Source organism: Salvelinus alpinus, chromosome 14, assembly GCF_045679555.1.
Source record: "Salvelinus alpinus chromosome 14, SLU_Salpinus.1, whole genome shotgun sequence".
Taxonomy (NCBI): Eukaryota; Metazoa; Chordata; class Actinopteri; order Salmoniformes; family Salmonidae; genus Salvelinus; species Salvelinus alpinus.
Window position 1 is genome coordinate 42,093,229 of NC_092099.1, and position 15,125 is coordinate 42,108,353.

Genomic DNA, 15,125 nt, shown 5'->3' on the forward strand with positions numbered 1-15,125 from the left:
CCTTCTCTCTCTCCTCTCTCTCTCTTCTCCTTCTCTATCTCTCTTCTATCCCTTCTCTCTCTTCTCCTCTCTTCTCCTCTCTCTCTCCCCTCTCTCTCTCTCTCTTCTGCTTCTCCTCTCCTCTCTCTTCTCTCTCCTCTCCTTCTCTCTCTTCTCCTTCTCTCTCTTCTCCTTCTCTCTTCTCCTTCTCTCTCTTCTCCTTCTCTCTTCTCCTTCTCTCTCCTCTCCTTCTCTCTCCTCTCCTTCTCTCTCCTCTCCTTCTCTCTCCTCTCCTTCTCTCCTCCTCTCTTCTTCTGTCTCATCTCACTTTTGTATATATTATCTGACTTCTCTAATACAAGGAGAATGTTTCTGTGTCCAATAGGTCTATACCAACTTAACCTCAAGGGTTCAATGGTCGACGGGTTGAATGGGTCTCCTTTACAATAAAACATTTAAAATATCAGGATGGCATATCCCAGACTAACACACACATGCTGCACTTAACCAGTCCTTCCCTAACCCAGATGGACCAGTCCTTCCCTAACCCAGACGGACCAGTCCTTCCCTAACCCAGATGGACCAGTCCATCCCTAACCCAGATGGACCAGTCCTTCCCTAACCCAGATGGACCAGTCCTTCCCTAACCCAGATGGACCAGTCCTTCCCTAACCCAGATGGACCAGTCCATCCCTAACCCAGATGGACCAGTCCATCCCTAACCCAGATGGACCAGTCCATCCCTAACCCAGACGGACCAGTCCTTCCCTAACCCAGACGGACCAGTCCATCCCTAACCCAGATGGACCAGTCCATCCCTAACCCAGATGGACCAGTCCTTCCCTAACCCAGACGGACCAGTCCATCCCTAACCCAGATGGACCAGTCCTTCCCTAACCCAGACGGACCAGTCCATCCCTAACCCAGATGGACCAGTCCATCCCTAACCCAGATGGACCAGTCCATCCCTAACCCAGACGGACCAGTCCTTCCCTAACCCAGACGGACCAGTCCATCCCTAACCCAGATGGACCAGTCCACCCCTAACCCAGACGGACCAGTCCACCCCTAACCCAGATGGACCAGTCCATCCCTAACCCAGATGGACCAGTCCATCCCTAACCCAGATGGACCAGTCCTTCCCTAACCCAGATGGACCAGTCCTTCCCTAACCCAGACGGACCAGTCCATCCCTAACCCAGATGGACCAGTCCATCCCTAACCCAGATGGACCAGTCCATCCCTAACCCAGACGGACCAGTCCACCCCTAACCCAGACGGACCAGTCCACCCCTAACCCAGACGGACCAGTCCACCCCTAACCCAGATGGACCAGTCCATCCCTAACCCAGATGGACCAGTCCACCCCTAACCCAGACGGACCAGTCCATCCCTAACCCAGATGGACTAGTCCACCCCTAACCCAGACGGACCAGTCCATCCCTAACCCAGATGGACCAGTCCTTCCCTAACCCAAACGGACCAGTCCTTCCCTAACCCAGATGGACCAGTCCATCCCTAACCCAGACGGACCAGTCCTTCCCTAACCCAGATGGACCAGTCCACCCCTAACCCAGACGGACCAGTCCACCCCTAACCCAGACGGACCAGTCCACCCCTAACCCAGACGGACCAGTCCACCCCTAACCCAGATGGACCAGTCCACCCCTAACCCAGACGGACCAGTCCACCCCTAACCCAGATGGACCAGTCCACCCCTAACCCAGACGGACCAGTCCATCCCTAACCCAGATGGACCAGTCCATCCCTAACCCAGACGGACCAGTCCTTCCCTAACCCAGATGGACCAGTCCACCCCTAACCCAGATGGACCAGTCCACCCCTAACCCAGATGGACCAGTCCATCCCTAACCCAGATGGACCACATCACTTCATCCACCTCGAAGACATTAATGGATATTGTTTTTACAGATCATTTACATCAGCATGTAGTACCACACCCCAACAAAGACCAGTATTGATTAACTACAAATCTCAGTGAGTAAAAGCATTAGTCGTTGTGAGGTACTAAATGTCTGTGGTCTTGGCTGGCCACTCAGGAGGAACTTGTCTGTAGACACACACACACACAATCACACAGACACACACAGACACAATCACACACACACACACCCTCTGTAGAAAGTAACTGTGAGCGATGGTCCTCACCTCCTGGGTGATGTCATTAATCCACAGTCAGGTAATCAATGGTTGTGGGCCAGCGGTGACCTGTCGACCCCTGGACGTATTGTGGAGAATATGGATATCATGAGCGCAACACAACTCACCTACTCAGAACTTTGAAACAGAGAGAAGAATGTAGAGAGAGAGAGAGAGAGAGAGAGAGAGAGACAATGAGAGAGAGAGAGACAATGAGAGAGAGAGAGAGAGAGAGAGAGAGAGAGAGAGAGAGAGAGAGAGAGAGAGAGAGAGAGAGAGAGAGAGAGAGAGAGAGAGAGAGAGAGAGAGAGAGAGAGAGAGAGAGAGAGAGAGAGAGAGAGAGAGAGAGAGAGAGAGAGAGAGAGAGAGAGAGAGAGAGAGAGAGAGAGAGAGAGAGAGAGAGAGAGAGAGAGAGAGAGAGAGAGAGAGAGAGAGAGAGAGACATGGCAGCTCTACTCTATGTGAAGAGGCTGAGTCATATCCTACCAAGATACTCTTCATGGCAGCTCTACTCTATGTGAAGAGGGTTGAGTCCCATCCTACCAAGATACTCTTCATGGCAGCTCTACTCTATGTGAAGAGGGTTGAGTCCCATCCTACCAAGATATGCTTCATGGCAGCTCTACTCGATGTGAAGAGGCTGAGTCCCATCCTACCAAGATACTCTTCATGGCAGCTCTACTCGATGTGAAGAGGCTGAGTCATATCCTACCAAGATACTCTTCATGGCAGCTCTACTCTTTGTGAAGAGGGTTGAGTCCCATCCTACCAAGATACTCTTCATGGCAGCTCTACTCTATGTGAAGAGGGTTGAGTCCCATCCTACCAAGATATGCTTCATGGCAGCTCTACTCGATGTGAAGAGGCTGAGTCCCATCCTACCAAGATACTCTTCATGGCAGCTCTACTCGATGTGAAGAGGCTGAGTCATATCCTACCAAGATACTCTTCATGGCAGCTCTACTCTATGTGAAGAGGCTGAGTCCCATCCTACCAAGATATTCTTCATGGCAGCTCTACTCTATGTGAAGAGGCTGAGTCATATCCTACCAAGATATTCTTCATGGCAGCTCTACTCTATGTGAAGAGGCTGAGTCCCATCCTACCAAGATACTCTTCATGGCAGCTCTACTCGATGTGAAGAGGCTGAGTCCCATCCTACCAAGATACTCTTCATGGCAGCTCTACTCTATGTGAAGAGGGTTGAGTCCCATCCTACCAAGATACGCTTCATGGCAGCTCTACTCTATGTGAAGAGGCTGAGTCATATCCTACCAAGATATTCTTCATGGCAGCTCTACTCTATGTCAAGAGGCTGAGTCATATCCTACCAAGATATTCTTCATGGCAGCTCTACTCTATGACAAGAGGTTGAGTCCCATCCTACCAAGATATTCTTCATGGCAGCTCTACTCTATGTGAAGAGGCTGAGTCCCATCCTACCAAGATACGCTTCATGGCAGCTCTACTCTATGTGAAGAGGCTGAGTCATATCCTACCAAGATATTCTTCATGGCAGCTCTACTCTATGTCAAGAGGCTGAGTCATATCCTACCAAGATATTCTTCATGGCAGCTCTACTCTATGACAAGAGGTTGAGTCCCATCCTACCAAGATATTCTTCATGGCAGCTCTACTCTATGTGAAGAGGCTGAGTCCCATCCTACCAAGATACTCCTCATGGCAGCTCTACTTTTTAAATGTATTTATTTATTTCACCTTTATTTAACCAGGTAGGCTAGTTGAGAACAAGTTCTCATTTACAACTGCGACCTGGCCAAGATAAAGCAAAGCAGTGTGACACAAAACATCAACACAGAGTTACACAGACTCTATCGACAATCAAAACAGATCTTCTCCTAATTAATTCGGTAACATAAATTAGGCTCCAACACCAGGAGATGAAACAGACCCAAAGATGATTGGCCTATATACAGATAAACACCCCGAGGCAGACTGTCTGTTGGACCAGATGACAACCACATGACAACAGATTACCATGTTACTGAGACACCTGGAGGCAGAATGCCTGGGCTGGCTATACATACCACCACCAGTCTCTGTACAACCACCAGTCTCTGTACCACCACCAGTCTCTATACCACCACCAGTCTCTATACCACCACCAGTCTCTATACCACCACCAGTCTCTATACCACCACCAGTCTGTATACCACCACCAGTCTCTGTACCACCACCAGTCTCTATACCACCACCAGTCTCTATACCACCACCAGTCTCTATACCACCACCAGTCTCTATACCACCACCAGTCTCTATACCACCACCAGTCTCTATACCACCACCAGTCTCTGTACCACCACCAGTCTCTATACCACCACCAGTCTCTAAACCATCACCAGTCTCTGTACCACCACCAGTCGGTATACCACCACCAGTCTCTATACCACCACCAGTCACTGTACCACCACCAGTCTCTGTACCACAACCAGTCTCTGTACCACCACCAGTTTCTGTACCACCACCAGTCTCTGTACCACCACCAGTCTCTATACCACCACCAGTCTCCATACCACCACCAGTCTCTATACCACCACCAGTCTCTATACCACCACCAGTCTGTATACCACCACCAGTCTCTATACCACCACCAGTCTCTATACCACCACCAGTCTCTGTACCACCACCAGTCTCTGTACCACCACCAGTCTCTATACCACCACCAGTCTCTATACCACCACCAGTCTCTGTACCACCACCAGTCTCTATAACACCACCAGTCTCTATACCACCACCAGTCTCTATACCACCACCAGTCTCTATACCACCACCAGTCTCTATACCACCACCAGTCTCTGTACCACCACCAGTCTCTATAACACCACCAGTCTCTATACCACCACCAGTCTATATACCACCACCAGTCTGTATACCACCACCAGTCTCTATAACACCACCAGTCTCTATACCACCACCAGTCTCTATAACACCACCAGTCTCTATACCACCACCAGTCTCTATACCACCACCAGTCTCTATACCACCACCAGTCTCTGTACCACCACCAGTCTCTATACCACCACCAGTCTCTGTACCACCACCAGTCTCTATACCACCACCAGTCTCTATACCACCACCAGTCTCTGTACCACCACCAGTCTCTGTACCACCACCAGTTTGTATACCACCACCAGTCTCTATACCACCACCAGTCTCTATACCACCACCAGTCTCTATACCACCACCAGTCTCTATACCACCACCAGTCTCTATACATCCAGTCTCTATACCACCACCAGTCTCTATACCACCACCAGTCTCTATACCACCAGTCTCTATACCACCACCAGTCTCTATACCACCACCAGTCTCTATACCACCACCAGTCTCTATACCACCACCAGTCTCTATACCACCACCAGTCTCTATACCACCACCAGTCTCTATACCACCACCAGTCTCTATACCACCACCAGTCTCTATACCACCACCAGTCTCTATACCACCACCAGTCTCTGTACCACCACCAGTCTCTATACCACCACCAGTCTCTATACCACCACCAGTCTCTGTACCACCACAAGTCTCTATACCACCACCAGTCTCTATACCACCACCAGTCTCTGTACCACCACCAGTCTCTATACCACCACCAGTCTCTATACCACCACCAGTCTCTATACCACCACCAGTCTCTGTACCACCACCAGTCTCTATACCACCACCAGTCTCTATACCACCACCAGTCTCTGTACCACCACCAGTCTCTGTACCACCACCAGTCTCTATACCACCACCAGTCTCTATACCACCACCAGTCTCTGTACCACCACAAGTCTCTATACCACCACCAGTCTCTGTACCACCACCAGTCTCTATACCACCACCAGTCTCTATACCACCACCAGTCTCTATACCACCACCAGTCTCTGTACCACCACCAGTCTCTATACCACCACCAGTCTCTGTACCACCACCAGTCTCTGTACCACCACCAGTCTCTATACCACCACCAGTCTCTATACCACCACCAGTCTCTGTACCACCACCAGTCTCTATACCACCACCAGTCTCTGTACCACCACCAGTCTCTATACCACCACCAGTCTCTATACCACCACCAGTCTCTATACCACCACCAGTCTCTGTACCACCACCAGTCTCTATACCACCACCAGTCTCTGTACCACCACCAGTCTCTATACCACCACCAGTCTCTGTACCACCACCAGTCTCTATACCACCACCAGTCTCTATACCACCACCAGTCTCTGTACCACCACCAGTCTCTGTACCACCACCAGTCTCTATACCACCACCAGTCTCTATACCACCACCAGCAGTTATGTAGTTCTGTCCTTGAGCTGTTCTTGTCTATTGATGTTCTGTATCATGTTTTGTGTGGAACCCCAGGAAGAGTAGCTGCTGCTTTTGCAACAGCAAATGTACCACCACCAGGTTTAACGTCGGGGGTTAACATCGGGGGTTAACATCGGGGGTTAACATCGGGGGTTAACATCGGGGGTTAACGTCGGGGGTTAACATCGGGGGTTAACATCGGGGGTTAACATCGGGGGTTAACATCGGGGGTTAACATCGGGGTTTAACATCGGGGTTTAACATCAGGGTTTAACATCGGGGGTTAACATCGGGGGTTAACGTCGGGGGTTAACATCGGGGGTTAACGTCGGGGGTTAACATCGGGGGTTAACGTCGGGGTTTAACATCGGGGGTTAACATCATGGTTTAATATCAGGGTTTAACATCGGGGGTTAACATCGGGGGTTAACGTCGGGTTTTAACATCATGGTTTAATATCGGGGTTTAACATCGGGGTTTAACGTCGGGGTTTAACGTCGGGGTTTAACGTCGGGGTTTAACGTCGGGGTTTAACGTTGTGGTTTAACGTCGGGGTTTAACGTCGTGGTTTAACGTTGGGGTTTAACGTCGTGGTTTAAAACCTGTTATGGCTGCAGCCCGACGTCAGCCCGACGCCGGTACACCTATGACAACATCCAGCTCAAGTGCAGGGCGAAAAATTCAAAATCATTTTTTTTTTAATATTTAACTTTCACACATTAACAAGTCCAATACAGCATTTGAAAGATAAACATCTTGTCAATCCAGCCAACATGTCCGATTTTTTAAATGTTTTACAGAGAAAACACCACATATATTTATGTTAGCTCACCACCAAATAAAAAAGGAGGACAGACATTTTTCACAGCACAAGTAGGATGCAAGTAGCATGCACAAGCCAACCTAACTAACCTAGAACCAACCTAAATAACCTAGAAAAAACTACCTCAGATGACAGTCCTATAACATGTTACACAATAAATCTATGTTTTGTTCAAAAAATGTGCATATTTTAGCTATAAATCAGTTTTACATTACTGCTACCATCATAGCTACAGTCAGAAATCGCACGGGAGTAGCCAGAGAAAATACAGACACCAACGTCAACTACTAATTACACATCATAAAACATTTCAGAGAAATATATGGTGGATAGCTAATGAAAGAGAAAGATCTTGTGAATAGAGCCAATATTTCCGATTTTTCAAGTGTTTTACAGCGAAAACACAATATATCGTCATATTAGCTTACTACAATAGCTAACATCACAACAGCATTGACTCAAGGCAAACGGTAGCATAGCACAGTTCGACAGATATATGAAAAAGCATCCCAAATTGGGTCCTTATCTTTGTTGATCTTCCATCAGAATGTTCTCCAAGGGGTCCTTTGTTCAGAAATGTCTTTATTTCGATCCAGAACGAACAATTTCCCTCTTGAATTAGCAAGCACACTGGCAGTGCGACGCTAACCTCTACATCTTGAAGAAATTCTTGCGTCGCATCACGTCTAAAGTCCAGAATACATTTCAATAATATAATTAAACTATATTGAAATAACATACTTTAGGATGATATTGTGACATGTATCAAATAAAATCGAAGCCAGAGATCATATTCACCTTTACAGAGTGTTTTCCAGGAGCCGAGTCCAGGTCCTACTTCGCGCCCAGAAAGAAAAATAAACTGCGCAACACTCACTCCAAGAGGTTGTGTTCAATCCCAGGACGAGATAATCAAGTGATTTCTTCTCTCACTTCCGCATGACACCCAGAGGAAGGCGTATGACGTGTTTCTACAGTCCTAAGTGACATGCCCTTTTATAGACAAGGGCTTGAAGAGCGACATCGATTTTGGAAATCTCACTTCCGGATAGGAAATGGGCTGTAAAAATAGTTCTGTTGCACTTAGAGAAATAATTAAAACGGTTTTAGAAACTAGAGACTGTTTTCTATCCAATAGTAATAATAATATGCATATTGTAAGAGCAAAAATTGATTAAGAGGCCGTTTGAAATTTTGCACATATTTTCCAGTTTTTCAATACGCCCCCTGCAGCCATAACAGGTTTTAACGTCGGGGTTTAACGTCGTGGTTTATCGTCGGGGTTTAACGTCGGGGTTTAACGTCATGGTTTAACATCAGGGTTTAACGTTGGGGTTTAACGTCGGGGGTTAAAGTTGTGGTTTAAGGCCGGGGTTTAACGTCGGGGTTTATCATCGGGGTTTAACATCGGGGTTTAACGTCGGGGTTTAACGTCGGGGTTTAACGTCGGGGTTTATTTAAACTCATGGAAAGCTTTAAGTCGAACCGGGGTTATGTGTAAAAACATCACTAAGATAAGTGTAAACCTGGACATGTACACATAGCACACGTACCGAGAGCACCACCACCACAGTGTGTGAACTCAAAGAAGATTCATAGCCTCTTTGGTCCCCTCTAACACAAAGATATGTAGCCCTGGACCACAACAGCCCCCCCCCCCCCCCCCAAGGTGCGGATTCATAACATTTGTTGTTTGTGATACATTACACATGTTGTTATTATTTATAAATGAGTCATCATAAATCACACAGCCGAGCAGCAGGCCCTGGGGGCAGAGAGAGAGAGAGAGAGGGAGAGACAGGGGAAGGGAGAGAAAGGCAGAGAGAGAGAGATAGACAGAGAGAGAGAGACAGGGGAAGGGAGAGAAAGGCAGAGAGAGAGAGATAGACAGAGAGAGAGAGACAGGGGAAGGGAGAGAAAGGCAGAGAGAGAGAGAGAGAGAGAGAGAGGGACAGAGGAAGGGAGAGAAAGGCAGAGAGAGAGGAGGGAGAGAGCAAGCGAGAGAGAGAAAGAAAGGCAGAGAGAGAGAGAGAAAGACAAGGACAAGGACAGAGGAAGAGAGAGAAAGGCAGAGAGAGAGAGAGAAAGACAAGGACAAGGACAGAGGAAGAGAGAGAAAGGCAGAGAGAGAGAGAGACAGAGAGAGAGAGAGAGACAGAGAGAGAGAGAGACAGAGAGAGAGAGAGAGAGAGAGAGAGAGAGAGAGAGACAGAGAGAGAGAGAGAGAAACAGAGACAGAGACAGAGAGACAGAGAGAGAGAGAGAGAGACAGAGAGAGAGAGAGAGAGAGACAGAGAGAGAGAGAGACAGAGAGAGAGAGAGAGAGAGAGAGAGAGAGACAGAGAGAGAGAGAGAGAGACAGAGAGAGAGACAGAGAGAGAGAGAGACAGAGAGAGAGTGACCTGCTGTAGTTGAGAGAGAGAGAGACATGCTCAACATGAGCTCCTGATATATTTGATTTTTTTTTGGTTTTTAGAATGAGATAAACACTCTAATCGAAGAAGAATTCCAGACAAGAAGTAATGAACAACAACTCTATTCATTCAGAATAGAAAAAAAAATAACTTTGCGCCTCAAGTTAAGAAGTTTTGAGTCTAGCTAGCTAGCTACACAACAAAGACCTAGCCAGCAGACTAACAAGCTAGCCAGAAGAAACGAGCTAGAACAAACCTAGCAAGGGCAGTTAATACAACTACATCAAACGACCAAACTGAGTGAGTAAACCAAAAAGGAGCACGGAGTAACTGCAAACATATCTTCAGTTTTTTGTGTGAGGATTTTTCACTCTTTTTGCTGTTTTTTGAACTAAAGTAGCGCGAATAGCAGACAAACAAATCGGTTGCCATGGCAACGGGGCAGCAGAACAGCGCAGCAGTAGCGGTAGTAGCAGAGCGCACAGACACCATGTCCCCACTCCCCCTCAGCGCAGAATCCATTCTCTACCCAAAAAAGGTAAAAAATGACACAATGAGGAAAGCTTTTAAACAGAAACTACTAGAGGAGAGGCCAGAAACCCTTTTTGCAGACCTCTACAAAAACGGTGACGTGAGTAATCTCATCTTCCTCACTGACCAGCCAAATGCATGGCGCTCAGCAGTCTGCTCTCACTACCCATGCATAAAGAAAGAGGGAATCTGTAATGGGTGGAAGCTGAAAATCAAAGAGACAGACGACCCTGACAGCACCATGATAACAATCAACCTCTACAAGACTGGAACTGTCATGGTGCAAGGTAACATTAGGCTGTTTGAAACAGACTTTCAGACCATTAAGGAGAGAGTGGAGAGAGAGAAGAACACCACCAGTGACATGCCCTGCCACAAGACAAACTCTACCCTCCCCACCCACAAAGGCACATCCAGCACCTCTCTTCCCACCATAGTGGAGGACACGCCCCAGGAGGAGAGCGACCCCCTCAGTGCAGAGCAGGCTCAGGCCCTCCTCACCACCATGGCTGCCATGAGGGATGAGTTCACCAAACTGGAGGGGGAGGTGGTCCTGCTCAGGGAGAGCGTGAGCAAACAGCAACCAGACAACCACACCTTAGAGGAGCTCCTAACCAAGGTGAGGACAGAGCAGGACAGCAGCCTTGCAACACAGCTGAAAGAGGTTCAGCAAGAGAGAGACGGACTCAAGAGAGAGCTGGCTGATCTAACAAAGGAGGTGAGAGAGCTCCAAAAAGACAGGCAGAGCAACAATAAGGAGCTGACCACACTAAGAGAGGAGCTGCAGGAGAGAAAGAGAGCAGAGGACAGGCTGCAGGAGCAGATAGATCACCACCCTATGACCTGCCCTCACACAGCAGAGGAACCCAGCTCAACCAGCCAGACTTCCCCAGCCCTGGCTGCTGCATCCCTCCTCCCCAACCCACAGAACAGCCTCCCACTGACAGTGGCACCGACACAGACCAGCCACACCCCAGCTCCAACACCCACCAGCCCCCCCCTCTGCCCCCCCCAGTCCAGAAGAAACACTGGCTGACATCGTCCTGTTAATGGACTCAAATGGGAAGTATGTTCAGGAGAAGAAACTTTTCCCTAGACACATAACGAGAAAGGTGTGGTGCCCAACAACGCAAAGTGCCATGGAGCTGCTTGATAAGGCCCATCTCGGGTCGCCAAGCCACATAATCATACATACCGGAAGCAACGACCTGCGTGCTCAGCAGGAGAGGGTGGCGACTTCACTACGGGGAGTGATTGAGAAGGCCTCCGCAATCTTCCCCAACACAAAAATCATAGTGTCAACCCTTCTACAGAGGAGGGACTTCCACCCTGCCACAATCCAAAGAATAAACGCCAGCCTATCCCGGGACTGTGCCCTGCGACCCAATGTACACCTGGCCCACCATCCCACCCTCGATCTGGACTGTCTCTATGACCATGTTCACCTGTACAGGGAGACAGTCCCCATCCTTGCCAAGACTCTCAAGGACGTCGCTTTAAACCGCAGCCCGACCTCTCCACCCAGGAACAGCGGAGCAATCTCCACCCCGCCGAGATCACCGAGACAACATCCCGGACCAGCACCCTGGACCCCCCAGCCACGACCACAGCACCACCAACCTCAATGCCCACCACAGCCAGTGCAGCACAGACCACCCCAGCCCAGCTTCAGAGCCACCCAGACGAGGCCTCCCACCCCCCTGCCCCCCACCGCAGATCCACACCTGAAGGAGCCACAGCCCAGCAGGCAGAGCAACGCACAGGCTGTGAGAGGAGCAACTGGCCCAGCCCCCACCAACCAAATGAGTGACATTAAACAAATGCTGAGTCTACTATGCTCACATGTGATGGGCCGAGGGTCATGGTAAGATGAGCACAAGAACTCCACCATTCTCACACTACATCCACCAAAGTGGCATGACACAAATTCTATCTTAAATTATAAACAAATCACATTTGCAAAATAAGAGTTTACTTTAATTGAAAAGTCCTATTTTAATGGTTCTTCTTGGATTGTGAGTGTTTGTCTCATTTTGAAAGGTAAAGAAAAGAAAATAAAAAAAGTTATGAAGTCTTTTTACGTTGCATGTTGGAATTTACAAGGATTGAAGTCCTCTGCTTTTGGGCTAAAGAGCAGAAACCCAGACTTCCTGAAAGAAATTGATGATGTTGATATTGTAGTACTACAGGAAACATGGTGCAGAGGTGATGTTTCCACTGGCTGTCCACTAGGTTATAGGGAGATAATCATACCATCCAATAAATTAAAAGGAATCAAACAGGGCAGAGACTCAGGGGGAATGCTAATATGGTATAAATCTGAACTAATTAATTCAATCGAATTGATCAAAACAGGAGAATTCTTTATCTGGTTAAAAATCAACAAGGAAGCTATCTTGACAGATAAAAACGTCTTCCTCTGTGCCACATACATTCCCCCCTCAGAGTCACCCTACTTCAACGAAGAGAGCTTCTCCATTCTAGAGAGGGAGATTAGTCACTTTCAGGCCCAAGGCAACGTACTGGTCTGTGGAGACCTGAATGCTAGAACAGCAGAAGAACAAGACACTATTAACAGTCATGGGGATAAACACCTACCAGGAAGCAATAACCTTTCCCTCCCCACATACCCCCACAGAAACAACTATGACAAAGTGAAAAACAAAAATGGAGTACAGCTCCTGAGGCTCTGTCGAACACTGGGTCTGTACATAGTCAATGGCAGGCTGAGAGGAGACTCTTTTGGTAGGTACACCTACAGCTCATCCCTTGGCAGCAGCACTGTAGACTACTTCCTCACCGACCTAAACCCAGAGTCTCTCAGAGCCTTCACAGTCAGCCCACTAACACCTCTCTCAGACCACAGTAAAATCACAGTGTATCTGAGAAGAGCAGAACCCAACCATGAAGCATCACGGCCCAATAAATTACATGGTACTAAACAAGCCTATAGATGGAGTGCAAACAGTACAGACATCTACCAAAAAGCAATTAGTAGCCAAAAAATACAATCTCTCCTGGACAACTTTTTAGCCTTAACATTCTCCTTCAGCAATGAAGGTGTAAATTTGGCCGTTAGGAACATAAACTTTATATTTGACAAATTAGCCTCCTTGGCTAATCTAAAGAAGCATAAGAGCAAACCAAAAATAACAGATAATGAAAAATGGTTTGATAATGATTGCAAAAATCTAAGAAAGTCATTGAGAAATATATCTAATCAAAAACACAGAGAACCAGACAACAAAAATATACGCCTTCAATATGGGGAAACACTGAAGCAATACAAACGCACCCTAAGAACAAAAAAGGAACAGCACATTAGAAATCAGCTGGATGGAATTGAGGAATCCATAGAATCAAACCACTTCTGGGAGAATTGGAATAAATTAAACAAACCTCATCATGAGGAATTGGCTATCCAAAATGGGGATATGTGGAGAAATCACTTTGCAGACCTCTACAGCAATATAACAAAGAGCCCAGAACAAAAAGATATACAAGAAACATTACAAATCCTTGAATTAGCAGTCAAAGACTATCAGAATCCTGTGGATACCCCAATTACAGAAGAAGAATTATTGGAAAAACTAAGCAATCTCCAACCCAAAAAGGCCTGTGGTGCTGATGGTATTTTAAATGAAATGATCAAATATACAGACCACAAATTCAAATTGGCTATACTCAAACTCTTCAACATTATCCTCACTGCAGGTATTTTCCCCGATATTTGGAACCAGGGATTGATCACACCAATCTATAAAAATGGAGACAAATTTGACCCAAATAATTACAGAGGAATTTGCGTTAACAGCAACTTGGGGAAAATTCTCTGCAGTATTATAAATAGCAGACTACATCATTTCCTTGACGAACACAACGTCCTGAGCAGAAGCCAGATTGGATTTCAAAAAAATTATCGTACAACAGACCACATTTACACCCTCCACACTCTAATTGATAAACAAGTTAACCAAAACGAAGGCAAAATCTACTCGTGTTTTGTAGATTTCAAGAAAGCATTTGATTCAATTTGGCACGAAGGTCTTTTTTATAAACTAATAGAAAGTGGTATTGGAGGGAAAACATATGATTTTATTAACCTATTTAATCCCATCGGTCACAATAGTGACCGTAAAAAACATTTCCAGTTATAAGGCTCTAAACACGTTACTGAATGATCTATCAACGCATTCCCAGCAAATATTGAAATAATAAAGGGTCTCAATGAAAGATGTGCAGTGTCACATGTTTAGTGTGAATTGTCACATGACCAGAGCTGTTTACTTCCTGGTTGCACCATGAGAAGAGGATGGCTGCATCAAAGCTCCCAAACAAAAGGTTAGTAAAGTATGTTAACATAAAGATAGGACAAAGATTTTTGGTACACATCGTCTTTAAGGTGTCTAGTATTGATACATTAATTTGCAATTACTCAACTTTGTTTAGTGTGGTCATAGAATGTGTAAACATGTTGACGGCAACAATAGTGACCGGCGGGATAACACAGTGCGTCTAGGTATACACATAGTTATACACATACATAGTTCTTGTTTTACCTAACTTTCTACTCTGTTCTTTCTTTTAGTTTCACTTTGAGTCAAGTTCTGGATATGTTGGATCTAGGTGACTGCCCAGACAAGGCATGCAACATTGCAGTTATCCCTCAAAATGAGAAAGATGCTGTCCTGAGTGATTGTGATAGCGATGGGTGTTGAATGCATATGCTGAACATATGCAAACAGATCATGACAGGAACAACGTTATCAGTGATGATGACCCCCCCCCCCCCCATCCACAACCTCCCCCACCCCCCTCCATTGTTGATAATGAAGAGCCAAGGGCCTCTACCCGCCAGAAGGTCCAGTCAGAAGAGCCAAGGGCCTCTACAAGCCATA

The 15,125-nt window shown here is 46.9% G+C and overlaps 1 long non-coding RNA gene across 1 annotated transcript; it reads left to right on the plus strand.

Moving 5' to 3' along the window:
• Positions 1–14,461: 14,461 nt before the first annotated feature.
• Positions 14,462–14,891, plus strand: LOC139538193 (uncharacterized). Its single transcript, XR_011667691.1, has 2 exons — positions 14,462–14,568; positions 14,816–14,891. It is a non-coding gene; the product is annotated as an uncharacterized lncRNA (long non-coding RNA).
• The last annotated feature ends 234 nt before the right edge of the window (positions 14,892–15,125 follow it).